Source organism: Suncus etruscus, chromosome 7, assembly GCF_024139225.1.
Source record: "Suncus etruscus isolate mSunEtr1 chromosome 7, mSunEtr1.pri.cur, whole genome shotgun sequence".
Lineage (NCBI taxonomy): Eukaryota > Metazoa > Chordata > Mammalia > Eulipotyphla > Soricidae > Suncus > Suncus etruscus.
Window position 1 is genome coordinate 44,210,958 of NC_064854.1, and position 27,056 is coordinate 44,238,013.

The window sequence follows — 27,056 nt, forward strand, 5'->3', positions numbered from 1 at the left end:
TATTTTGAGCTGTTGGGTCATGCCTTACTGTGCTTACTTCTGATTCTGTGCTCATGGATCTCTTCTGGAAGGGCTTGAAGAACTACAAGCAGTGCCACAGAATGAGGTCAGGTCAGCTGCATGCAAAGTAATCCTGGGACTATCCTAGCTCACCAGTCTCAGGGTGAAATTGATTTGAAATTGTTTGATTTTGATCTTTGGGCCTCACCAGCTGTTGCTCAGGGATTACACCTAGCTCTGTGTTCAGGGTTCACTCCTGGGGAGTTCAGAAAACTATTGAGGGGTGCCAGGGATTGAACCCAGGTTAGCCTCATGCAAAGCAAGCATGCTACTCACTGTCCTATCACTCTGGCTCCAAGGTGCAAAATATTTTAAGTGTCCCTGTTACCACTAGCAGGAAACCCGGATATGAGACCAGAGTTCCCATCTCAATATATTTTGGATATATCACATATCTCTTATGCAGGAATTTTAACCTTGTAGGTAGTTTATTCTCATAGTGCCTAAATCAGTGTTGTACGTGTGCCATGCTATCTTCTTGGAGATAAATAGGACTGAGCCCTAAATGAGAAATCTTTGTGTTAACCATTTACTTGCTCTTTCAGTTTAATCTATGATCTGGAGAACTGTCTTCACTTTCCTAGGATCTCTGTGTCTTCCTCCACAAAGTAGAAAAACCCATGATGCATTTCAGGCACACAGCCAGTGGGAAAGGGGGACCACTCAGCATCATCAGACCAGCAGGGGCCGAGGGACACAGGAGGACGAGGGCACAGGAAGCAGGAACCTCATCTCTGACTTCGGGCATTTCCCCCTGGACCAGAAAAGCAGGGCGTCAGATGCGCCAGGGGGTCAGATGGCCTCCCATGTGGCAGCCTTGTCTTCCTGTGAAAGCTGCCTCCTCCCTGGGGTCCAGCCATCTGGGGTTCAGAGAAGCTAGAAATAACCCAACCACAACCCCCAGTCTCTGCCTCACAGTAAGTGAGTGAATTTTCCAGGGAAATCTGGGTTTGAATTTTTTTTTTGAAGGGAGAAGTGTCTGAATTTTGGGCCATATATACCAGCAGTGCTCAGGGCTTACTTCATACTCTGTGCTTAGAGATTGCTATCTGTGCTCAGGGGATCATATGCAGTGCTAGGGATTGAACCAGGGATGGCAGTAAGCACCTTATTCCCCTGTACTGTCTCTCCAGCCCTTGAGTCTTTGAACTCAATGACTAAGCATCATCGATTGGATCACAGTTTCCATTGTGGAGTCCAGACACTCAATCTGCTACAGACTGGGGTACTGTAGTAACTGTAAAAGGAGGATCCATGTGGCCCATAGCTCCATGCGCATGAGTCCTGCTTTACCCAGTCCAGGACTTAGCTGCTGATGGCAGCTCCCCCATTCTCACTGTCTGCTCCCCAATGTGGCCTGGTATCTTGGCCAGCTACTGGAAAGTGACTGTCAGGTAAATTTTGACATCAAAGGGCCTCTTGATGGGGGTGCTTCAGTGAAGTCAAGTCAGGACAAGGCAGAACACAGTAGAGTCAGGGGAACCCCTCTATCCCCTGGCCTCACGTGGGGTACAGAAACAGGAAGCAGAGTTGTTGGAGCTGAGTCTGGTTCTTTTGATTCTGAAACTGAGTCTTCTCAAGGGTCCATTTCCTTCTCTATAAAAAAGGCAAGACCTTCCTAGGAGGCAGGGCAAAGTTGCAGGCTCCAGTCTACTACCAGCAGTACTGGGCCCATTCTCAAGTAACGGTAACTCTGCTCTGCATATGTGACCCCAATACCTATAGGACTTGGAAACTTCTCCAAGTAGCACTATGGTGACCCACCAAGTCCCAAAGCTAACTTTTCAGAAGGACTCCACCCTATGACTAGAGTAACTGTGGAGAGATAATTCAGGAACTCCAAGGCTGTACTCAGGGGCCACCATGTCACATCAGCAGTGTTGGGGTGGAGGAAATGTAGGATGAGGGATCAAACTCATGACCTTACATGTGTGAAACATGGTGATTCTTTTTTTTTCTATTTTACAATCTTCCCTGTCCTGGGATAAACATTTGTCTCTCTTCCTGACAACCTGGAAAGTGTAAACAAAGAGCTACAAAGTTACAGGATAGTTATGAAAACCAATTAAAATGAAAACCAATTGGGGCAGGTGAGGTGACGCTAGAGATAAGGTGTCTGCCTTGCAAGCCCTAGCCAAGGAAGGACCGTAGTTCGATCCCCCCGGCGTCCCTTATGGTCCCCCAAGCCAGGGGCAATTTCTGAGCACTTAGCCAGGAGTAACCTCTGAGCATCAAATGGGTGTGGCCCCAAGAAACAAACAAAACAAAACAAAAAGAAATGAAAACCAATTACAGATAAAATGGACTCAGAGTGGCCAGTGTATGGAAATCAGAACGGGCAGCTCTTACTACTGAACACTGGAACACAGGGTCCCATTGCAGAGTCCAAAGCACTGAGTGGACTCCACAAAAGTGAGGGCACTCACAGCCCTCGGCAGCTGTCTTCCTCCAGTGAATTGGGCTGAATGGATCCATCCTCACCCTCCTCTACTGTTCTCCCAAGAAAACCTCCCAACAAGACAGCATTTTATTGTATTTTTGTTTGTTTGGTGCTGCACCTGGCAGTGCTCAGGTGTTATTTCTGGCTCTGTACTCAGGCATCACTCTTGGTGGTGCTCAGGGGATCAAACTCATGTTGGCCATAAGGAAAGTTGGGATCAAACTCATATTGGCCACATGCAAGGCAGGCTCCCTACCCACTGTACAATCGCTCAGCCCCAATGACAGTATTTTAGAAATCAGGCACCCACTTATACTTAGACAAGACTTTCTTGGGTTAGTCACTGAGTGGATGTGAAAAATCTGGATTTCTTGATTGTTTTGATATATATGAGGTCAGATATTCCTAGAGTAAACTTGAGCAGAAATCAGGGCAACTCCTCCCCCAAATCCAAGAACCCAAAGAAAGAGACTGAGGTAGTGGATTGATCTAGTGCAGGTGACCTCACAGAACTAAGGACACCAGAGTGGCATGTCCCATGTGACTGGCGACTGAAGTGGGGAGAAGATGTCTGCATGGTCTTGAGGCTGGATCTCTGTATTTCTTTCCTTCCGGTGTATTTTCAGACTGTTCCTTCAGTTATGCTCTCCGCACTGCATTTGCCTCTGACTAGTCAAATGGAAAATAGCCTGTCACTGAGCTCAGTGAGCCAGCTCAGTGCTCCAGGATGAGCGGGTCAGAGGTTAAGTGAGCCACCCAAAAGCCTGGTAAGTGTGAAGTCTAGATTCCAACTCGGATCTACTTGATTCTTTTCTACTCATCCCAGGGAATTAGACTGAAAAAAGTATAGCCTTAAGGACTGGGAGCAAGGTCAACACACCCTTGTGAGACCCTGGGTTTGACGCCCTGCATCACCAGGTATAGCCACTCGCTCCCCAAATACCACTTTGATTCAGCTGGCAGACAGGGCAGAGGTTGAGTTCCAGCTGTGCCTGGCTCTCCTGTCACACAGACTCAATTGCACCAGAAGGTGGAAAGTGGAAAGTTGCCTAATTGATTTGGGAAGGGTGGGGTGAGGAAGGGGTTAGGGAGTGTCTGTTGAACATTTTCTTGGCTGTGTCCTCAGGAGAAAGGAAAAGATGCTCTTCTCATTTTCCCTTAAAAAAGCAACCTGGAAGAACAGATGCTGAACACTTTAGCAAGGAAGCCAGCTTGTAGTCACATGCATTTCTTGGGAAAAAGAAATCTTTGTCTTTCTTTCTTTCTTTTCTTTCTTCTTTCTTCTTTCTTTCTTTCTTCTTCTTTCTTTCTTTCTTTCTTTCTTTATCTTTCTTTCTTTCTTATTCTTTCTTTCTTTCTTTCTTTCTTTCTTTCTTTCTTTCTTTTCTTCTCTTTCTTTCTCTCTCTCTCTCTCCTCTCTCTCTCTCTCTCTCTCTCTCCCTCCCTCCCTCCCTCCCTCCCTCCCTCCCTCCTCCCTCCCCTCTCTCTCTCTCTTTCTTTCTTTCTTTCTTTCTTTCTCTCTCTCTCCCTCCCTCCCCTCCCTTTCTCCCTCCCTCCCTTTCTTTCTTTCCTCTTATCTTTCTTTCTTTTCCTTTCTTTCTTTCCTTCTCTTTCTTTCCTTTCTTTCTTTCTTTCTTTCTTTCTTTCTCTATCTTTCCCTTTCTATTCTTTCTTCTTCTTCCTTCCATCCTTCCTTCCTCCTTCCTTCTCTTCCTTCTTTCTTTCTTTCTTTCTATTCTTTCCCACTCTTTATTTCCCTTTCTTTCTTTCTCTTTTCTCTTCTCTTTCTTTCTTTCTTTCTTTCTTTTCTTTCTCTATCTCCTTTCTTATCTTTCCTCTCTTTCCCTTTTCTTTCTTCTCTCTCTCTTTCTTCTTCTGTCTTCTTTCTCTCTCCTTTTCTCTTTCTTTCTCTTCTTTCTTTCTTTCTTTCTTCTTTCTTCTTATCTATCTTTTCTTTCTCTTCTTTCTTTCTCTCTTCTCTTTCTTCTTTCTTTCTTTCTTTTCTTTCCTTTCTTTCTTTCTTCTTCTTTCTTTCTTTCTTTCTTTCTTTTCTTTCTTCTATTCTTTCTTTCTTTCTCTTTCTTTCTTTCTTTCTTTCCTTTCTTTTCTTTCTTTCTTTTTTTTTTGGTTTTTGGTGCCACACCCTTGACGCTCAGGGGTTACTCCTGGCTATGCGCTCAGAAGTTGCTCCTGGCTTCTTGGGGGACCATATGGGACGCCGGGGGATCGAATCCGCGGGTCCCGTCCTAGGCTAGCGCAGGCAAGGCAGGCACCTTACCTCCAGCGGCCACCACCTCCAGCCCCTCTTTCTTACTTTCTTCTTCTTCTTTCCTTTCTTTCTTTCTTTCTTTCTTTCTTTTCTTTCTTTCTTTCTTTCTTTCTTTCTTCTTTCTTTCTTTCTTTCTTTTTCTTTCTTTCTTTCCTTTCCTTTCTTTCCTTCCTTCCTTTCTTTCTTTCTTTCTTTCCTTCCTTTCCTTCATTTTACTTTTCTTCTTCAGGTGAATGAAATTGACTAAATTGCATAAGCAAGTTGTCAGTTTCTTAGAGCAGAGGGTTTGTTCACTCTTATATGAGTCACTGCTGAAGGACAGAGCTTGACACCTCCAGGCTCCAGCAGCTTGCGGTGACTTTGAGATGACAGACAAATCTGATGTGTGTTGGTCCAATAGCCCCTCTCAAGGATTTCTTGTCTGGGATTCATTTAACTCAGACCTGATCTTAAAAATAGACCTTGGAGGTGGCATTGAGCAAGAAATGAACACCGGGGGTCTTTAAAAAATTCAAGAGGTTCAGAGAGATAGTACAGAAATAAAATTTGCCTTTCATGAGGCCAACACAGGTTTGATCCTTGGCATCACATATGACCCTCTGAGCCCCTCCAGAGCACAAAGCCAGGAGTAAGAGCTGAGCACAGCTGGGTGTGACCTTTCAAACAAAATCAGAACAAACAAAAAAGTTCTAAGCCTCTTTCTTTCCTTTTTTTTTGGGGGGGGGCCACACCCAGTGGTGCTCAGGGGTTACTCCTGGCTGTGCTGCTCAGAAATACTCCTGGCAGGTACAGGGGACCATATTGGGACACTGGGATTTGAACCAACCTCCTTTGGTCCTGGATCAGCTGCTTGCAAGGCAAACGCTGCTGTTCTATCTCTCCAGGCCCCAGTTCTAGCCTCTTTTCAGCCCTTCTGTATCTCTAGCAGGCCCCATTCTTGCCCTCTTCTCCTAGGTAGGACTTCTAAGCTAGGGAACCCAACTCAGTGGTTACAGGTCAAAGGTGAGAGGGGATAGGCCTATTCTCTCATCTTTTCACAACTGAAATATCTCTAGGAAGCAACTTTGAAGCGGGGAGAGATCTCCTTGCTTTACCCATTCCCCGATTACTTCCTACCAGGGAGTTCCAGATCCCCTAAGCACAAAGTTTCTTTATCTTGGTAGCCACCTTACAATGGGAAGTTCTCTTACTACTAATTGCACTATCAGGGCCTCAGGGCCATGGGAGAAATCTCTACTCCCAGATCCCCCTACTCTTAGCCCAAGGCTAGGAAGAGGTACTCAATACAGCTTACAAAATGTATAAAATGAATAGTGGAGGAAAGACAGAGAAAGAGGAAACACTCTGAGAAAAGAAAAATTTTCTTTGTATAACTTTTCTTATTTTTGTCTTTTCAATACTTGTCCATGAAAGTTCTGAGTTTCCTATAATGGCCGTGATCCGGCTCTCCTGAACTCTAGGGCAGAGGGGAAATTGGGCAGATTCAGAGATATTTGGAGCATAGTATTTGAGGAGTATGGATGCTTTCAACATGCATTTTTATCCCAATTTTGATGATCCAGAAATATTTTCTTTTTTTTTAAATTTCATTAAGACCATTATGAATGATAAGTTTTTCACAGTTGTATTTCAGGTGTTTAGTGAGAGTGATTTAGGGCCATCTAAAGTGTTGACTTCCCTTCACCATAGTTACCTACATGTATCCCATACCTCCACCCCTAGCCCCCAGGACTACCAAGGGTATCAGGTGCATTCTGGTGTTTAGCTTGTTATAGTTTGGGTCCTTGATTCTATTGCTCAACATGTTTCTGAGCTAAATTTCAATCTGTGGACCTGAGGTAGCAGACACAGATAGTCCTATCATGTTTCCCTGGAACCTGTTCTCTAGTATTCTCTCCTTCTGTGACAAACCACAGGGGTGAAGCAGGGCTCTGTGTGGCCCAGGGTCCCCTTCAGGAGGTCTGCAAATGCTCTACATGCTATACCATATATAGCTCTTCTTCTAAAATAATTTTTAAGTAGGTCTAATCTGGGTCAGGAAGTTAGGAGTTAGGGTTCATGCTTTACATGTGGCTGACTCCAGTTAGACACCTAACATAGTCATATCTCCTGAGCATGGCCTGAGTACATCCTGATATGTACCCCTAGAGGCCTCTGAGCATACCCAGGATGGCCCAGGTAATACGAAACACCACAGAATTTGAAAAGCACCACATCCTTGGAACCTCACCTTGAACCATGTGCTCTCCTGGCTGAGGATACCCAGGAGAGCTCCCCATTCCCACACAAAACATTTAATAAATAGCAGTTGGAGTCCCATGACCTGCAGGCTCATTGTCTTGATGATATTTGTTCTGTAGCCAGCTGACCTTATATGAAAACCTCCCGAAGGAATTGATCCCTTAAAATACGGGATTAATCATCACTATTTTGTGATCTGTAGAGTAAACAAGACAAGAGAGTGGGAGGCTTTTAAAATAATAGCAAACCCTGGGCCCTGAGAGTTTGAGAAATGAGAAGGCCAAGGAAGAAGAAAAATGGGGACAGGGGTGAGGGGGTGGTCGACGAAGTGTGGGCTGTGGGTCAGGGGACATTCTGGGGATGTCAAGGTGAGATGACTATGCATCCCAAACTGAGAGTCCACACTAGTGTAAGCACATAACCAAAACAGATGAAAGTCGTTTCTTTTTTTCTCATAAAAAATTAGTTACCAAGGAGGCGAGGTTTGGAGACGGGAGAGGAACCTTGAGCATTGATGGACAGATGCTGTAGGGGTTTGGATCGGAGCACTAAATTTAAGGGCCTTCTGCTATTAGGTTACTCTTGTAAATCATTGGTGTGTAAATAAATAAGTGAAGAATAAAACAAATAAATAAAGGCCCATAGCATTTCCCCCTGTACTAGGGTTTAGTACAGGGGTCCTGTCGGCTGACTTCCCCACTCAGTGAGCCCCATGTTACCAGTTGGAAGAGAAACGGTGAAATGCTGATATCTGGGAAACAAGTAAAATAAAAATAAAAATTAAAAATAAATAAATAAATAAATAAATAAATAAATAAAGGACCATAGTGTTCTGACCACCTCTCTTGTTCTGGCTCTTCCGCCAGAAAGGGTTTTGAACTCCTGCTGTGTCTACCTTCATTCCCCAAGTCCTTCATCTCAAGTCCTTAAATGAGAGTCTGAAACATATCCAGGCCCTAATCAGCTGCTTGCAGAATGAAGACATGGGGCACTGGTGAGGAAGTGACCTTTTGTCTCTTCATTTGTGAGAAGGGGGAAACTGAGGCCTAGGGAGGTGTCCTGCCAAAGGTGTCATCAAGGAAGCTTGGCATTTGTCGAGGTCTATAGGAGGAATTATATCCTAATTTTGACATCTGGATTTCTGGTGCCTCCCAGACCAGCAGATGGTGTTGGAAATAGTAGGCTGGGCATGGACTCCCTTTGCAGTGGCCTTCAGGCTTTTGGCATGTGAAACATTAAAGCAGGAGTCTTTTGTTGCCCCCACTTCAGGATATTTTCTTTTTGTTTGTTTGTTCGTTTTTTTGGTTTTTGGTTTTTGGGCCACACCCGGCAGTGCTCAGGGGTTACTCTTGGCTGTCTGCTCAGAGAAAGCTCCTGGCAAGCACGGGGGACCATATGGGACACCGGGATTCGAACCAACCACCTTAGGTCCTGGATCGGCTGCTTGCAAGGCAAACGCCACTGTGCTATCTCTCCGGGCCCAAGGATATTTTCTTTCAGCATTTTCTGCCTTTATGTACTGCCTTCACATAGGCAAATCTTGAAATTCACTGGAATCGAAGGCTCTGGTAGGAGCAGAGAGAGAATGTCCGTCTGGGGCCATCAAGATGCCCAATGCCTTGCAGACCACGTGTAAAAATCTAAGGCCCAGGGAAAAGCAGGGAAGGAGAAGAAGCTATTAATGGAGCAACTCTGTAGAGAGAAAGATAAAGACACCCAAAGGAAAGGAAGATACAACATGGGAAACCCTAGAGGCACAAGGAATCTGGAAGAGAGGGGAAGTCTGGAAAAGCTCAAACACGCAGAGCTGCAGACTGGCAGTCTGTGCTGCGAGTGGCCTGGGCCCTGTGCTCTGTTGAATACTCCATTGTCACTGGCCTAAATTCTTAAATCATTTTGGACAAAGGAAGAGCATTGAATTGTCAGATTGTTCCAGACTCACCACTCATGCAAGGAGGCCTGTGTGAATAGTTTCAGGGAACCAGCTTGAGCCCTGCGCCCAGAGTCTGCCATGGTTGGGAAAAGAGTGTCTGACTACAGCCCCCACAATAGACCCCAGCTGGAACCAAGATCCAAGCAGACAAGGACATTGCCTGAGCTGTATGTAGTTTTGATGTGAAAAGCCTTTCAGAACTCTGAAGTACCTAAATGTTGAGTATTATGTTTATTATTAGTTATTGAATCATTCTGGGAGCAATTATTTCTTGATCATTGGAAGAATGTTTCCAACAGTTTTAGGCACAAGGATATAGTAGTAATCAAAGTTCTTATTCTCATAGAGTTTGAACTACTCAGAAGACTGAGAGCTAGTGAAAAGGAAAGCATATATTAGTCTGTAAAATCCCTTTGTACAATTGTGCAATGAAGTAAAATAAAGCTGGGGAAGGAGCAGGGTGGGAGAGGGGAAAAATCATGGGTGGCCAAGAAGGGATCTCTCTGGAGGTGACTTTTGAGCAGACAGTATTATTTCATTATTAACACAGCATCTTTTATGAAGGACCTACCTCCAGACAATGCTGCTTATTCTTTTATGTCATTGATCCTTCAGTAACCTACCTAGGCAGAGTGATCACATTCAAAGAGAATAACCAAGCTAGTTTAGGGTTTGGGAACCAGGTTATTATCCTTTGTTGGTTTCTACTAACAAAGGTGGGTCCTTCCCTACCACTTTTCTCAGGCCCATATGGCCACGGGAAGGACTCCAAATGCTTATAAGAAATTCAAAGACAGGTCTTGGCAATGGAATTCAGAAGGAGGAGTGTCAGGGTGAGCACCAACTATCTCACCTCCATGGAAAGAAAAGGCTAGAGTGATCCCCTACCTTTCAACTGAGACAAGTGGCTGCTCCCTTGCTCTGCTTGTGGGGAGCCTAGTTCCATCCAGTATGACCTTGGATAATGGCAGGGCCCTGAACTGAGTTGTTCTACTCAAGCTTGACTTGGTTTACATCTCTTATTCAGCCAGATCAGGCTTGACCACTCAATAGAGCCATTATTGAAGGATTCTGGGAAGATAATATTTTTATGGCTAACTTTCAGTTTTTATCTCTGTTTTATGTATGCTGTTTCCTCCATGGAGGGAGAAATTTGGACTAAGTGGTTTCATTACTCTTTTTTTTTGCTTTTATTTTCTACTCATCAGTCATCAGAAATCATTTGACACTTCTCAGGCTGATGTCCACATTCAGAAGAATCTGGACAAGGACAGCTGTGACCCCTGGATGCCCCTTTGCAAGGAGGCAGAAGGTTCAGGGGAAATGAATTACCAACTTCTGTACTATTCAGAAGATGTCTGAGCCCAGTGTCTGCAGAGTAGCTGGAAAATCTCACCATTGTATTACCTTGCACATAGGACCATGAGGTATCACACATCAGCCTGTCACCTGCCACATCTCCTCTCATTCCACTCAGGTGCACCACAGTTGAAGCTCTTATATTGTCATCTGGGATAGTGGAACAAGACAGTGTGTATTTTCCTTTTTTTGGGGGGAGGGGTTGGACCACACCTGTTGACGCTCCTGGCTATGCACTCAGAAATCACTCCTGGCTTGGGGGAACCATATGGGACACCGGGGGATCGAACAGAGGTCTGTCCTAGGCTAGCGCTTGCAAGGCACACGCCTTACCTCTAGTACGACCACTCTGGCCCTAACAATGTGTATTTTCAATGGATATTTTCTTGGTGCCTATTGGACCAAGAAAGAAGGGAACCCTGACCTGATCATTTTGACCTTTTGCTTACTCCATATAAAGAAGGCCCAAACGAGAGACTCTGGGCTGAGACTGCTGCCAGAGAGAGCTCCTAAAGGTGCTACAGAATGAGAAAAATGCTTTGGTGTCCTGTTTTGTTTGGTTTTTGGATCCCAACCAGTGACACTCAGGGGTCAGTCCTGGTTCTGCACTCAGAAACTGCTCCTGGCAGGCTCAGGGGACCATATGAAATGCTGAGGATCAAACCCAGATCCATCCCAGGTCGGCCTTGTGCAAGGCAAATGCCCTACCACTGTGCTATTGCTCCAGCCTACATTAGGGTCTTAATGGTTGGCACCGAAAGGTATTATGCATTCAAGTCTTGGGCTTATCTGAGATAATGGTTTGAATTTAATTCTTTATTTGAGTTTAGATAAATGTTATCTCAATTATTTTGGTGGGAAGGATCCTTACAAGTCATTCTCAGCAGATTGGGGGACCCACTGATGATTCTCTACAAGCTGGACCAATGATTCAATGCACAGACCTGCGATTACAGTACTGTTTGAACCAGTACTGGTTCACCCTAGCTGTGCTCAGGGGCCTGCAGGACTATACTAGGAAGGGATCTGGTAACTGTGTGGTGCCAAGGCTCAAACTGATGTTGGTTGCCTGCAAGGCACGTGTATACCTTAACTCTGTACTATCTCTGTGGCCACTACCCACTTTTTTTCCACTACCCACTTTTTCAAGCTACATTCCAGGCAATCTAGAATAGGACAATTTAGTCTTAATGAGCAGAAATGACACTGTCCTTAGATTCTTAGCTGGCAGAGGGCATGCTAACCAGAACTATATTTTGTAACTGATGAGTATATCCCACTGGGAGGTGGAATGGTTCACTGGAGGTGAACCACGTGGTCTTTCACAAAGCCCCTTTTGAGCACAATGGAGAGTGGATTCTGGGGAAAAAAGGCTACAAGAGAGGAGTGGCTATGGTCTGAATGTTGGTGTCCCTAGTGTAATGTTGTCAGGAGGCAGAGCTGTTTAGGTATAAGGATATATAATGTTTCTTTCTGCCCTACCTGGTTGCTAGAACAATCTAAAGTGATAACTTATGATGTAATTGGGTGTTTCTAAAGTAGTAACTTTGATGTAATTGGGAGGTGTTTTATCTTAGTTCACATCAAGCAGGGAGATTTCCAAGGGCCACTGAAAAGGGTGGTCCCCTTTTTTTTCTGAAAAGGGAATGGCAAGTCAAATAAGTTCAGAAGTCCCTGGGATAATCTTCATGAACAGAATGGCATGGTTATAAAAGAGAACCGAAAAAGCTCCCTGATCCTTGTCGTTGTATGAGGAGTCACAAGACCCCAACTTATAAACCAGGAAGCAGGTTCCACCAGACATGGATCTGCTAGGCCTTGATCTTGAAATTTCTGCCTCTAGAACCCTGGAAAATGAAATGCTATGGTTTATATTGTCAACTGTTCAGTCTGTGGCATTCTGCAAGAACAGCCCAAATAGATGAAGACAGATGTCTGTGGGAGTAACCCAGCTGGGAGGTGGTTCAAAGACAGCGACCTTATGGCAGTGTGAGAACAAAACCCCTTTCCTGCTTGCTCCTAGGTCCAGAACTGGAGTGAATCTACTTACTGCTAGTATAAGACGAGTTCTAACGTCAACTTTATCTATAACAAAGGTGACTATTTGATATCCACATGCTATATTTCTCCCTGGTGTCCACTATTGTTATGGTTGTTTAGGGAACTATAGCTGGAATTATCTGGAGGCCACATGGTGCAGAGAAACAAACCCAGGACATTACAAACAATATGCTCTACTTAAGTCATATTTTTCCAAGCTCCATAATGCTTCCTATTTACTTCTTTACTTCCTTCTTCCTTCCTTCCTTCTCTTTCTTTCCTTCTTTCTCTTTTCTTTCTTTCTTTCTTTCTTTCTTTCATTCTTTCTTTCTTTCTTTCTCTCTTTCTTCTTTCTTCTTTCTTTCTTTCTTTCTTTCTTACTTTCTTCTTTCTTTCTTTCTTTCTTTCCTCTTTCCTTCCTTCCTTCCTTCCTTCCTTCCTTCCTTCCTTTCTTTCTTTCTTTCTTTCTTTCTTTCTTTCTTCTTTCTTTCTTTCTTCTTTCTTCTTTCTTTCTTTCTTTCTTTCTTTCTTTCTTTCTTTCTTTCTTTCTTTCTTTCTTCTCCTTCCTTCTTTCTAAAATGTCTTAATTATCTTTAGAATTTGAATGTAGAAAATAAACTTGACTTAGTTGTACCTACTAAGACTTCAAATTGCACAATGGCTGGCTGATGCTTTGACCACAAACTCTGACCTTTGAGAGGTGAGTCTAAAATGTGTGTAATATTTTTTTGGCTTGATTTAGACATCAGTGAGACTTATTCCCCCAAAATCTAATTTCCCAAGTAAAGTGGTTACATGAGAACCTCTTTACTTATACATATAGGTTCAAGGTAGTATTAGAAGGCAAAGAACTGAGGACATATTTACCCCATTAAGGATCAAGATTATTTTCAGGAAGTCTCCCTAAGGAATCATAGCCCACTAGTGACTAGAAGACAGATCAACATGCTTTTTCTTTGGGAGAAATCAAGCAGAGGGAGAATCATGTGGGGACAGGAATAGTGGGACTTGAGGGCCCAAGAAGGGTAACAAAAGATGAGGGCACCTTATTTAAGAGGTAGAACTGGTTGGGTGCAGTTAGTTGGGTTGAGTTTCAATGTCTGGGGTTAATTCCATGCTTCCTGGTTCGGTACATGGAGAGACCACTTATGAGGCAGGAAAGAAACATCATTAAAGAATCACCATAATTGGCAAACTATAAGTGTTTTTGCCAAATTCTAGAAGCTGGTATTGACTATGCTTTACAGCAGGGGTCCTCAAACTTTTTAAACAGGGGGCCAGTTCACTGTCCCTCAGACCATTGGAGGGTCTGACTATAGTAAAAACAAAACTTATGAACGAATTCTTTTTTTTTTTTTTTTTTTTTTTTTTTTTTTGGTTTTTGGGCCACATCCGTTTGACGCTCAGGGGTTACTCCTGGCTATGAGCTCAGAAATCGCCCCTGGCTTGGAGGGACCATATGGGACACCACGGTCCGATCCGTCCTACACTAGCGCTTGCAAGGCAGACACCTTACCTCTAGCGCCACCTTCCCGGCCCCATGAACGAATTCTTATGCACACTGCATATATCTTATTTTGCAATGAAGAAACAAAACAGATACAAATACAATATGTGGCCCGCGGGCCATAGTTTGAGGACCACTGCCTTACAGGGTGCCCCTTTATTCCAGAGGTCAGGAAGATAACTGGAGCTAAATGAAGAGAAGAAACCTAGAAAGTCATTTTATTAGAAGCAACAAAACGCTCTGAGTATGATTTACTTAACAGACTTTTAGTGAGCTGTGCTATATCAGAACCACATCTTCCTTGATTTATGATCATGTTTATTGTGTCCTAATGAACTCCTTGTATGTTGAAACTATTATACATCAAAAATAGATTTAATCCACCTAAGAAACAAACATCACAGCTTATCTCAGTATTTTACACAGTCTCAGAACACTCACATTAGTCTACAGTTGGGCAAATGTTGTGTAACACAAAGCCTATGTCATAATAAAGCTTTGACTATCTCCTCTATTGAATGTTGTAATGAAAATTAAAAGGTATATGGTTTTCTCATCATATTAATACCCTGGGAAAAAAATCAAAATTAAGAATCTGAAATAGGCTTCCTCCGAATGTGTTTTGCTTTAATACCATCATTCGGCTGGCAAATCCTAAGTGAATTCATCAGTTGAAGAATGATTATATTCTTCTCAGGCCTGTCAACACTGCTCAAGAAACAGAACAGGCCTGACTTTGCCCTTTGAACTTAACCAGGGTTCTTCAGTCTTGTTTGCAGATTCTCAAGAGCTGGGACTAGAAGAAACGTTCTGTCCCTCTCAGGGAGCCCTTTCTGATACTGAAGGTCTGTGGTTGGTATCTTTCTGTTGTGATGGACATTGGGGAAGTTCTATGAGGAAAATCACATCCAGCAATAAGAAGTTGCTCAAGTAACAGAAATGGAGTGGGAATGACTGCCCAAAGTGAGTCCTTTCTGTTCTCCTTTTGTATAATTTAAAACTCTTTACATGATAAACATGTAGGTGTGGACCTTCCCAGAGGTGTGAAGAAATGGGCCTATTGCTGAGCTGAGTCAACCAACAATGACAGTCCCATTTATTTTCCCCATGTGTGCATCCAAGGAGCCTAAAAAAGCAATCAGTTCCACATGATATCACAGAGGGGTCTTGATGGAGTGTTATCCTTTTTGGAGAGAAAGCAACCACTGCTATACCCACTGAAAGTTGAATGGCTGCAGCAGGGCATCTCTACTCCTTACTCCTGCTTCATATCCAGACCAGATGGTGTTGGTTGTGTCTTGAAATCCCTAGGGAGCCTTAAAAATACAGATTCCAAACTCCACATCTGAAGTTCCTGACTGAATTTGGGGCAAGTCCTGTGAGTCTGAATAATTGAAAAGGTCTTTCTCCTCTGTTGATTTGGATGTATGCAGCACAGAACATCAACAAAATTGCTTGAAAAAAAGCCCATCCAAGCCATACACAGATCAGTGGACTTGTAAACAGTTGAGGCCAAGGACACAACCAGAACATTCTGTGAGGGTAGTAGGATGATTGTGGGGTTTCCGTCCCAGGAGAAGGCTCAGTAGTCATCAAGCACCTCAGAGAGAACCAATGTGACAACAGGAAGCACCGGCTTCCTCCTTCCGGTGTCTGAGGAAGTGGGGCAGGGGGCGCCCCTGGGGATGCACCAGCCACCTGTGAGGCCTTAAGAGTAAGCAAAAGGGGCAGTGCCTCTAGTTGGGGACTCCCCCTGTTTGAAACCATGGATACATCTCACATAAAATTTTAGGATTAAAAATGGGCTGTCACTCCAGAAGCTTCCAGGAAAGAGTTCTCCCTTCCAGCTGCCCACGGCTTTGGCAGGAACCCAGGCACAGAGGCAACTTCCCACGGAGGCAACTTTTGTCCTTTCAGCAGACTTTTCTCCCCATTTTTTTTTTTTTTTTGGTTTTTGGGTCACACCCAGCAGCGTTCAGGGGTTACTCCTGGCTCTATACTCAGAAATTGCTCCTGGCAGTTTCGGGGGACCATATGGAATGCTGGGATTCTAACCACTGACCTTCTGCATGCACGGCCAATGCCCTACCTCCATGCTATCTCTCCAGGCCCAGCTTTACATCTAACTCTACCAGACCAAAGCTTTGCAGCCATGGATGGAAAAATCAGGCTGGATCCAATTAGAGGATTTGTGGGTGAGAAGCATGGACTAGACTCGCAGGGGTCCTCAAACTACGGCCCTCAGGCCACATATTGTATTTATTCCCATTTTGTTTCTTCACTTCTAAATAAGATATATGCAGTGTGCATAGAAATTTGTTCCTAATTTTTGTTTTTACTATAATCTGGCCCTCCAACAGTCTGAAGGACAGTGAACTGGCCCCCTGTTTAAAAAGTTTGAGAACCCTTGGACTAGAGCTTCCAAATTGGTCTCTAAAAATGGCTTGGAACTGGGTGTTTGAGCACCACTGGAATTAAGATGGGTAAAATTCCCATCAGGGAATTTTGTAAGGTGATCCAAACCTTTTTTAGTATTTTGGAAGTGAGATCTACCCAGGAGACCATCTGTGTGATAATCTGCAAAAGGGTGCAGGTCATTGGTTCCCAGGAGCTCTGTGGCTAGAAGGTTTCATTAGCCATTGCATTCCTAGGAATCCAAACCTCTGGACAAGTAAACATAGTTCATCCCAGAAAATGGTGGGCACTGAGCGGGTGGGAATTTGGTTACTCTGTAATTGTAGCTATCACCCTGGATTTTGGTAATACTGACTGCTGAGGTCTCCTGTGGCAATTTCACCCACAGGATCCTGCCAGGTTAGGGGCGGTGTGGGGACTCCAGAAGCCTAGGGCTATTTGATTTGAGCAAAGTCAATTCTCTAAAGGAATCATAAGAAGGAGTGTAAGAGGATTCCAAATTCCTAATTTTTTGTGGTCTGATGGGAGTGTTTCTCTGCTCCTCTTCCAATGTCCTTGGCTACTTTCTCTGGTCAGTTTTGCTTCCTTGGATCACTTTTGCAGCACCCGTGGCCAAAGCAGCTCCAAAGGTCAGAAGGCCGTGCTAACAACCGCTCTCTGGGAGGCAGGCACCAACCTCCCTCCTCACACACATGGAAAAACTGGGAGGTCATTTGACTCTTACAAAATATCCCCCTGAGAAGACTGCTGATTTCCAGCTAACCACTAAAGACTGGAGAATACATTCCTAGCCGGCTTTAGCAGTCGCCATGGAAATTGCCTAGTAACCAGTGGCAGCCTCTTGATTGTGTGACTTTGTGCTGAACACCACATATTTGAATAGCTTGCTGAGTCGCTGAATGGAGATGACCTTGAGCTACTTGGTAGAGATTTCAGGTGTCTTTAAGACGAAGCCCATGCAACATGGGGGGGGGGGCTTCCCTCCCCCCAGCAGCAGAGTCATTCTACTCCCTCCACCTTAAGTGAAAGCTGTTAGGGCTACAGACATCTTCGGATTCTCTAAGCTAAGGGTTCAGACATCTCTGGATGTGGTTTTCACCCTCCTTTTCTATTTTTTTTTTTTTTTTGGTTTTTGGGCCACACCCAGCGGTGCTCAGGGGTTACTCCTGGCTGTCTGGTGAGAAATAGCTCCTGGCAGGCACGGGGGACCATATGGGACACCGGGATTCGAACCAACCACCTTTGGTCCTGGATCGGCTGGTTGCAAGGCAAACACCGCTGTGCTATCTCTCTGGGCCCCACCCTCCTTTTCTAGCTTCAAGACACCCCCTAGCATCTCTGTACTCTATACCTCCTGCCCAGAATGTAGAGATTAAGGTAGGCCAAAAGAGTCCCTTCCTCCTGGCCTGGGCCCCACAAGAGGGAGGTCCTGATCTCAGCCTCTTCTGTTTTTATTGGGCCCAACTTGGCCAGTAGGAGTGTCCCCACCCTGTTACTTGAACAAACCCACTGGCTTAGACACTGATGGTACAACCATTCTGGGAGAGATTTATCATTATGCATGTAACTGCTGCCCTCCTGTTGGTCATTTTGCTTATTTAAAATGCTTTTGCTATTAGTAACTTGATAATAATCCTATAGCAATAAAGTATGTTTTCCAAGAGATAGAATCCTTATCTTTTTTTTCTTTTTCTTTTTTTTGGTTTTTGGGCCACACCCAGCGTTGCTCAGGGGTTACTCCTGGCTGTCTGCTCAGAAATAGCTCCTGGCAGGCACGGGGGACCATATGGGACACCGGGATTCGAACCAACCACCTTTGGTCCTGGATCGGCTGCTTGCAAGGCAAACGCCGCTGTGCTATCTCTCCGGGCCCAGAATCCTTATCTTTTGTGATGAAAATAGAGTCAAAGAGCGTTTAATAGAGTCAAAGACCACAAGAATTATTATGACCTGTGGAAAACTACTTTCAAAAATATTAGTTGCACTTTATAAATAGTATATATTATATTATAATTAAATTATAATAATACAATATATACTATATATTATATTAAATATGTTATATAAATATTTGGTCGGCTATGTGTGAGAATATCCATTTCCCCCAACTCCACTCCAATATTTTAAGAAAATATTTCAAGAGTCAGAGAGATGGGGCTGGAGAGATGGCATGGAGGTAGGGCATTTGCCTTGCATGAGAAGGATGGTGATGGTTCAAATCCGGCATCCCATATGTTTCCCTGAGCCTGCCAGGAGCAATTTCTGAGCATAGAGCCAGGAGCAACTCCTGAGCACTGCTGGGTGTGACCCAAAAACCCAAAAAAAAAAATCTTTATATGGGTGGAATGGAGACCAAAGAGACAGTATAGTAAGACATTTGCCTTGCAGATGGCTGACCTGGGTTTAATCTCTAGCATTCCATATGGTCCCCTGAGCCCTTCTAGGAATAACCCCTGAGCACAGAACCAGGAGGAGTAAGCTCCAGGTACTAACTTATGTGTCCTCAAAACCCAAATAAATGAACATGTAAAGATGAATCAGTGAATGAACTTTCTCCTTTCTAACTTATATAAATTTGTATGAAGGGTGCCAGAGCAATAGCAGAATGGATCGGGCATTTGCCTTGCATGCGGCCAACCCAGAATTGATCCCTGCCATCCCCAAGCCTGCCAGGAATAATTTCTGAGCTGAGAGCTAGGAGTAATCCCTGAGCACCACCAGCTGTGGCCCCAAATAAAAAAAAAAGTATGAAGAATCCAGCATGATATGAAAGACTTTACCTTTAGCTTTGGGGATAGCTAGGACCAGATATCACTTTGCTGTATGTTAGACAAGTCACTCAACATCTGGAAACAACCCAAGTGTTCAAGAACAGATGAGTGGATAAAAAAACTGTGGTACATCTATACAATGGAATACTATGCAGCTGTTAGAAAAAATGAAATTATAAAATTTGCTTATACATGGATAGATATGGAGAGTGTTATGCTGAGTGACATGAGTCAGAGCAAGATGGATAGACATAGAATGATCACACTCATTTTGGGAATATAAGAAAAGAGATTATGGTGATAATATCCTGAGACAATAGAGATGAGGGCCAGGAAGACCAGTTCATGGTAGGAAGCTTCCACAAATAATGGGAGAGTGCAATTAGGGCAGAGAAGGGACCACTATGACAATGATAGTTAGAAATGACCACGCTGGACAAAAACTGGGTGCTAAAAGAAGTGATATGCATAATGCCCATTCATTAACAATATTGCAGATCACAGTGCCTAAGAGAATAAAAAAGAATGATAAAGAGAGAAAGAGAGAAGAAAAATGTCTGCCCCAGAGGAAGGCAGGGTAGAGCAAGGGAGGGAAACTGGAACATTGGTGGTGGGAAATGTGCACTTGGTGAAGGGAATTGTACATTGTATGACAGAAACTTAATCATGAATAACTTTGTAACTGTGGGAAAAAAACAACTGTATTATATGAACAACCTTGTAACCAGGGTGTTTAAATAAAGTAATTTAAAATAATAATAATTTCGGGGGATAGAGAGATAGCACAGTGGTAGGGTGTTTGCCTGTACACAGCTGATCCAGGATGGATAGTGACTTGAATCCTGGCATCCCATCTGGTCCCCTGTGCCTGCCAGGAGAATTTCTGAGTGCCCATCCAGGAGTAACCCTTGAGGGCCACTGGGTGTTACTCTAAAACAAAATAAAAATAAATATTTTTGGTTTTGGGGGTGTGGTGATGGTTTGCAGGCTCATATGCTTTGATGCAGGACTGAATCTCCAGGGCAGTACCAAGGAGCCTACCCAGTTGTGCCAGGGATCTCCTTCAACTATGTGGAAGCAGTGTAGGGGGTCAAATGACAGCCTCATGCATGCCAGGCCAATACTCTACCACGAAGCCACATTTCCAGGCTCCATTAATGTTCTTGAAAGATTTCCTTCATACAATAGCCTATGGAGCTAGTAGAGTCCTGAGTTATTGGGTACAGTAGGCTGTTTGGGTTTGTGTAGGTTTATAGCAAGTGGGTGCCTCTCCCCATCAAGGCAATGGTAAGGTGGTGTATAGTCTCATCATGTACATGACCTGAGGCTTTCTTGTCTTCTGCTAATCCTGTTGACAAATCACTTTTGTAGATGTTTTATGAACATGGTGTTCATTTTAGTGACATGTAGGAATGCAGCATCATTGGCTGGGGAGTTATTTGGGTCTTCTAAAGGGCAAGCTTATCCTGGGACTTATTTAGTTATAATTTATAGAAACCTGTTTCAATTGGTTCAAGTTAAAAGGGGCCATTTAGACCAGGATATACTTGTGTCTCAAGGAAACTAACCAAGGGCAAGGAGAGCAAGTATCAGATGAGAAAGCAGAAGCAGAACAAACATGATCTAATGGCCACAGTCAAGTCTGTGAAACAGAGAGAATGAGTGGGTCTTTGCAGATTCCTGCAAGGTTGGGGTGTCTGAGCTGCTCAGTGGCACAGGAAGAGACAGAGGTAAGCCCAGTCCAAGGAAGACACCACGGCAAACAAAATAACCAGAACAATTACCATAAAGTCTGAGATAAAGAATGACAAAAAAGGAAGAATAGTCAACAAAAAAGGTGCTAATAGCATTTAAAATTGTATTTTATCTAACATAGCAAAATAAATGTCAAACTAAATAGTAAGCATACTTTTAAAGCATACCACAATATGAAAATAAAATATAATTTAACATTAAGAAAATTAAATTTAGTAGAATTTGAATTAAAATATAATTTAATTCAAGAAGGGAATGACTCCTAAGCTTAGAAATTTAGGGGAAAAGCCAAGAGGAAATGAGAAGTTTTTGCCTTTATTGAGTGCTTACTACTCTCCTGTTAAGCACTTTGTCCACATTACCCAATGTATTTTCCTAACAGCTACATAGTATTCCAATGTATAGATGTACCACAGTTTCTTTATCCACTCATCTCTTCTTGAACTCTTGGGTTGTTTCCAGATTCTGGCTATTAAGAATATTGCTGCAATGAACATAGGAATGCAGAGGGCATTTTTCTGCATTTTTCTAAAATATAAAATCATTATTGTTGCCTGGTTTCATTCCAGGAAGAATGTGGAACAGCAAATAAGTTAGTAATAATAAAATATGATTTTAGTGTGCTGGAGGATATATATTTTGAGGTCATTACATAAGCATATCAACCTCATGTCTCACTTTATTTTCCTAGTAGTATGTTTTGGGCCTCACTTGGGGGGGGGGGGCTGTTCCTACAGTGCTCAGTGGACTATGCAGTGCCAAAGAACATGTGCATCTCTCAGTTCTGAAAGCTACTGAGTGTAGAAGCCGGTGGTAGTGCCTTAGTGTATACCCCACCCCTCATTTTATTTTGATAATCCTTGATTTTGCTGAGTATTTGGTTCTTGGTGTTTGGTTGCTGGCTTGCCATGTGAGGTTCTTTCTCAGATTCTAAGTGCATAAGGGAAAGTCCATTAAAATAAGCTTCTCGAATTCTATTCTGTTAGCCTTAAAAAGGTGAGTGCACTGAGGACGGGGAAAAGAGGGAACAGGGCACTTGTAACCTCTCTGCCCAGGGCACAGGAAAAGGTGACTCAGCCGGATGCTCTGTCCAGGCAGGAAAACTCTTCAAACTTTAGCATTTCCCAGCAGCCCTGCACCTGCTGGGTTCTCCTGGCTGGCAAGGCCTCTGTACAGTCACCTGGTGTCCCTAGCCCAGGACACCCTGGGGCCTTTTTCCGATTCAGTCAGATGCCAGCGGGTGTGGCCTTCTTGCAGTTACAGCAGAGCTAATAACAGGCCTCTCCCCCTTGCATTTGGACAGAGCTTAAAGCATTTCTAAACACTGTCACACAGCTAAGAGATCTTGCCTAAGAAGGGATCAAGTCCTTTGAACACGTTCAGTAAGACATATTCTGATACTGAAAGTGAAAACTCTGACTTCCATGCCCCTTTTGTGTAGCTTGAGCACAGACTCTGGCCAGGTATCTCTTTGTCTTTACAAATTTTTCTGTGGCTTTTTCTGAAGGAACACTTTGAGATTGCCACCTCCCTCCAACCTCAATTTCCTTCCACTTCTCCATATCTGACACTCTGGAACCATAATGCACACACACAAGGAAAATGATGAAGCCCACCAGGACTGTTGTAAACTTTGAACAATTAGATGAGTGGGAAGTAACCTTTTGGTCTAAATTTAGGAAGTTTCTCCTGTGACCACTTCTCCTTCTCAGGGATTCACCAGAGAGTAAAATTTCAGGTAAAACAGAAGCCTTGTCTTTTTCTTCTTGTGGTTTACTGTGTCCAATTTAAAGCAGTCTCTACAAGAAGCCTACTGACTGCCTTCTCACCTTGTTCTTACTGTCTGGTTATTCAAACATTTTAGGGCAACAATTGACATCAATTCAAATAAGTTACAAGTTCTTTTTTTTTTTTTCTTCTGTGATCTAGATTTAGACTTAGTTGGAGATAATGGGGTCTTCTAGGAAAGAAAAGGCCCCAAATTCACCCAGATTTACGTGAGGTCAATTGCCTTGTAATGTCCTCTGTTTCTCTCTGGCCAAGACCCCAGAAGCTGTTCAAATTGTCTGGGTCTGGAAGATTTCTTAGCCCTAGCCTTGGATTCTCTGAAACTAATGGACCTGTGGAAAACCCCTTTACATTTTGTTTTGGGGCCACATCTGTTGGTGCTCAGGATTTACTCCAGGCTCTGCACTCAGGTATCACTCCTAGTGGCAGTTAGGTGGAGGATTGAATTCAGATCAGCTTCAAGTCATACAAACATCCTACCCACTGTACAATATCTCAATCTCATATTGAGGCCTTCCTAAAGGAAACAAATGTAAAAAGCTCTTAATTTTATTAAATGTTCTATGCGGGCCCGGAGAGATAGCACAGCGGCGTTTGCCTTGCAAGCAGCCAATCCAGGACCAAAGGTGGTTGGTTCGAATCCCGGTGTCCCATATGGTCCCCCGTGCCTGCCAGGAGCTATTTCTGAGCAGACAGCCAGGAGTAACCCCTGAGCACCGCCGGGTGTGGCCCAAAAACCAAAATAAATAAATAAATAATTTTATTAAATGTTCTAGGTCCTCTTTGAGATTGTCTGATATTATTCTTCTAACGTATGAGACTCTCCCTTTGAAAACTACATAAAGAAAGGGAAGAAAATTATCTGTGCCCTTTGCCACCTTAAATAATCCTCTACCCCGTACCTACCCCTGCTTCCTCCCCCTATCCCACACCTCCACCCACATAGTGAGAGATCCTGACAAGGCCTGTGACTGCTCCCTAGGGTAAGATTTCTTGGTTAAGAGCAATTTTCATGAGCTACATCTGCAAACTATTGACAAGGAAGTGTACAGGGCTCTTTTCCTCCTGTGACACTGGTTTAGGTATTATTATGAGGTACTTTCCTCTACCAAGGTCCTGAGATCATTTGCCATCTATTCTGTACAACAAATTACCCCCCAAATGTAAAATATTCAGATTGACTATTTTTCATGATTCTGAGTTGGTGGAACTCATTTGGGAAGTTTTTCTAGGCTATGTTGAGTAGGCTGAGGTCACTGCCTTGTCTGTGCTTACCTGGGAACTTGATGAGTTGGAATATCCCTCAACTGGGATGGTGAGAAAAAGCAGGAAATGACCCTCTTCCCCCACCACCACCTTTCATCATTGGTTTTCTGAACGTCAAAACCCCAATAACTTTATTTATTGCAAGGTCTGGGCCTGGAACTGGCAAAGTACCACCTTTCCTCCACATTCTTTAAGAAATTAAGACACAAAAAACTCAGTCTAAGGGAGACGCAGACTCTGCCTCTTGACTTTTGCTTTGTTTGTTTGTAGAAACTTTCTTCATTGTTGGTCAACTTGGACGCAATCTAGATGTTGTTAGCTGAATGAGTAAACTGTGGTTATGTCCAGATGACAGTTATTATTCAGTGTAAAGATAAATGGACTATCAAGCACAGAGAAGACATGAAGGAAGCTATAATATATGTATATGATAATATATGCATTGTCAAGTCAACTGGAGGAGATTCTGAAAAGGCTACTGCATAATTCCAATCATACTGATTATGATTATCTATAAAAAAGAAAAAACTATGGAGACAATAAAATATCAATGACTACAAATAGGCAGCAACTTTTTTTGTTTTTATGGGCTACACTTAGAGATGGGGTTACTCCTAACTCTGCACTCCTAGAAAATATCAGGGGACTAGATGGGATTCAATCTACAGTGTACCAAGGCAAGTGCTCCTACTGCTGTACAATCACTTTGGCCCCCAGCATCAGCTCTTAATGGAAGGAGTGTACCAAGATATAGGGAAGTCAGAAATTCTTGATACTATCTGATGTGTGTTTAATTTAATCACATGTTTACAGTAATGTTAACACTTGTGACTCTTGGTGTATGCAGGTACCTATCTCACCTCTACCCAATGTGTCTCAATATGTTTCACCAATATCCTTATGTTCCTTTTGTCCACCTCATCAATCCTTCATCTCCACTACTTTCCCTTACTTAGTATTCTCAGTGCTTTAATCCAGGATCAAAGTTTTGCTATTCTTTGATGCTGTTAATTTCTTATTTTTTTATTTCTCTATATACCACAGATGAGTAATATCATAAGTATTTCTTTTCTCCTTTGAACTTATTTTGTTTAATATAATACCCTCAGTTCCATCCAAGTAGCAGTAAACTACAAGATTTTATATTTACTCTTAAGCTATAGACATATTCCATTTAATATATATATACACACACATATATTATGTATATATGTATACACAAAGTAATCTTTTTGAATGACATTCACCTGTCATTCAACATTTGATTTGTTTTTTCATATCCTGGTTATTTTACTAAATGCTACATCATCTTTTCTTCCTTCGTTTTTTGAGGGGAGGGGCCTATCCTGTGATTCTCAGGCTTAATCCTGGCTCTGCATTCTGGATCATGTGAACCTAATAGCAATGCTAGGAAGTACCAGAGAGCAAACCCCCAGATTGGCACACCAAGACAAGAACTTTACCTGATGTCCATTCTCTGTGCTCCTATACAGCTGTTCAAAACCAATCTGTAGTAACAAAGTATAACCAGTAGTTACCCTCAATTGGGAGTCCAGCAGGCGTTGATAACAGCAGGATATGGGGGAAATTTTGGGTATGAGAATGCTAATGGTTACATAGGCGTCTACAATTGTCAAAACTTGTTAAAGTCTTAAGCTAGGTATATTTTATTGTGTGTAAATTATGCCTCAGTAGAGTTGATTTAAATGGGGCTGGAGCAATAGCACAGCAAGTTGGGTGTTTGATTTGCATGAGGCTGACCCAGGTTTGATCCCTGGCATCCCATATAGTCCTCCAGCCCACCAGGAGGAAGCCCTGTGCATAGCTGGATATGACCCCCAAAACAAAATATAGATATCAAAGCCAATCTATTAATATTTATCAGAAGGCTAAGTTGGAGACTTTTTTTTTTTAAGTATTAGGGGCAATGGTTCCTTCTGTAATTCAAAAGTAGACTATTTCTTTTGGTATGATTTGGTCTGTTGTTTGGGGGGTTCTAGGAGTGATAAAAATTTCTCTAAATAAATGAACATTAATAACATTCCCAGATCCCCAAAATAACCTGCCAAATAGGAATGTTTTACTTTCAGATAGCTGGAGAAACCTGTGTGCTATATTTACAAACAATAGCAAATTCCTTCGGGGAGGGGAAGGAAACCAAGAGCTAAAAGGGATGTTTTGTTAGTTTCAAAGCAGGATACGTGTTAGCAGAACCATGTCCTGCCACTGGAATTATACTTAACACAGTTCGTTATCATCTTCAGAACGGTGAATAGGTGATTTTTGGTATTTTATAGATTATTGAAGAGTGACTACATCCTGCTTCCTGAAGTGCAGGAAAGGCTGGGGTCATGGCAAAGCAGAAACAAACAACAAACTGTGTGGGGTCACTCTGTGTGAGACCATAAGAGAAATTAAACTCTTGACAGCAAAGGGTTAAGACCAATTGGTGACCTTTCCAGTTTTCTCTAGAAATCCTAAATTTGAGGAGTCAAGCTATTGCAAAGCAAGTAATTTTTAGAAAGTTTGGTTGGGGGGGGCTAAAGTAATAGCACAGTGATAGGGTGCTTGCCTTGCTCAAGGCTAACCTGGGACAGACATGGGTTCGATTTCCGGCATCCCATATGGTTCCCTGAGCCTGCCAGAAGTGATTTTTGAGCACAGAGCCAGGCAAAACCCCTGAGCACTGCCAGGTGTGGCCCAAAAACCAAAAAAAAAAATGTTTTAAGAGAAAGTTTGGTTGGTATTTGGGTTTTGAGTGTCAAACCAGTTCTAAAAATATCAAGAAGAGGTACTTTGCAAGATCAGGAAATTAAATAGGTGACCAGTGTGGGAAGAGAATTCCATGTGCCAAATGAATCCTACCTGGACATACGAAGCCAATCCCAAGTACTATCAGCTTTTGGATCCAATTCTGGGAGGAGAAACCATATTAGGGTAACAGAAGATCGATTCATATTTATATTTTCATATGTGTATAATAGGGAAGAGAGGTATATACAGAGAGAGACTGGACAATAATGACCATGTTGGAAAAGCAACTCACTTTGGGCATGAGAATAATAGGAATGGTCTACAATGATTCATTTTAGTGACTCCAAATGTGGGTACCAAGAGGGAGTGTTAGTCTCTTGTGTTCATTCCATGTTCCAAGTAGAGCTAGAGCTGGAGATCTCTAAGGACTCTTCTTTAAATTAAAATGTACTTGAGAA